This window comes from Notamacropus eugenii, chromosome 1, assembly GCF_028372415.1.
Source record: "Notamacropus eugenii isolate mMacEug1 chromosome 1, mMacEug1.pri_v2, whole genome shotgun sequence".
Classification (NCBI taxonomy): Eukaryota; Metazoa; Chordata; class Mammalia; order Diprotodontia; family Macropodidae; genus Notamacropus; species Notamacropus eugenii.
The window spans coordinates 741374692-741376015 of record NC_092872.1 but is presented as its reverse complement, the minus strand read 5'-3'; the positions used below and the strand labels follow the sequence as shown (position 1 = coordinate 741376015).

At 46.5% G+C, this 1324-nt stretch overlaps 1 long non-coding RNA gene across 3 annotated transcripts in view; it reads left to right on the top strand.

The window, feature by feature from the left end:
* Positions 1–257: 257 nt before the first annotated feature.
* LOC140520886 (uncharacterized) overlaps positions 258–1324 on the top strand; it is a 42445-nt gene continuing 41378 nt past the window's right edge. Inside the window, exon 1 of one of the 3 annotated variants that reach the window (XR_011972726.1) lies at positions 258–569. This is a non-coding gene — a long non-coding RNA (uncharacterized lncRNA). The remainder of the gene's footprint in view (positions 570–1324) is intronic. The other 2 variants (XR_011972712.1, XR_011972697.1) reach the window with 2 other exon arrangements.

The window sequence follows — 1324 nt, the reverse complement described above, 5'->3', positions numbered from 1 at the left end:
GCCAAACCATGGTCTCCATATGAGACTGTCACCAAATCCCCCTTTCCCTCCTACCTTAAGACATGTAGTGACCTCACTGGTTGGAACTTTTTGTGGCCCCTGCCTTTCTCTCAGTGTCTCTGTGTTTCCCTTTAAATTTTAAAACTTCCCATGTAGAGATTTAAACACCAACTCATAAAGGCTTCTTGCTTTCAGCACAGCTGACTCTTGCAAATGAATTTTGAGCAGAGAGAAGGGATAGAAAGGGGAAGCTACAAAAGAGATTGTGTGCAGGCTACTAGCATTAGATAGGCAAGGGTTAAAAAGAAAAGGATTTGACAGAGCCCCATTCCACAGATAACAAATGTCTGAATCAGCTTCCAGAGGAGGGAGAACTGGGATGGAATGCAGTGACAGGAGCCAACAAGACACAAGGATCTGAGAGAAATATCACGAAGCTGGTGCAAGGATTGGCGTGTGAGCCTAGGAGATGGGATGCCAGTCAGGATCATCAGCTGACCTAAGAGAGAAGAGCCAGGATGAGCAAAAGGACCAGGCAATGAAGAACAGCCAAACATCTTAGGAGCAGAGTAAGTACCAATGGACACCGTGGCTCCTTGGAGCCAATGGGATTCATCGGAGAGAAGACTGGCTGTGGAATCTGAGGGCTGGGGTTCCTATCCAGCTACTGACCCTTGTCATTTATGTGGTCTTGGGCTACTGATGTAACTACCCTGGGCCTCTCTTTACTCATCTGTTTAAAAAAAGAGGTGTTTGAACAAGATGGCCCCTGGGGACCCTTCCAGCTCAATTGTGTCTCTGCCATATTATGGTAGACTTTATTCTCTTTTACTTAAAGGGGAGATGCCAGTGTCTTCACATATTTTAGGAGTGTCATGAGAAAGGACTAGAATTGCTCTGTTTGACCCCATAGAATGGACCTTGAAACAGGGAGTGGATATATCAGAGACAAATGGAAACTTCATGTAAGGAAAAAGTTCTCGGTAATGAGGGGTATTAAAAAACTGAATAGGCTGCCTCAGGAGGTTAAAGGGTCTCTTCAAACCAAGGTGGGATGGCTCTTTGTCAGGCATATGTGATGTTGTGGGAGCTCTTTTCCAGGCATGGGTAGGGCTCGATGGCCACCTGGTCCCTTCCAACTCTGAGTTTCATGACTCTGCTGGAACTTCCATTGGGAATAATGATAGACTATGGGCACAGACCCTTGGCAACCACCAGGCATGTGCAGGGTACGTGCACCTAGTAAGTAGCTATTGGGAAGTTGAGGACACTGAGCAACTGGAGGTTGTGGAATCATAGGTTAAATGTGCCAGGGACCTTGGAG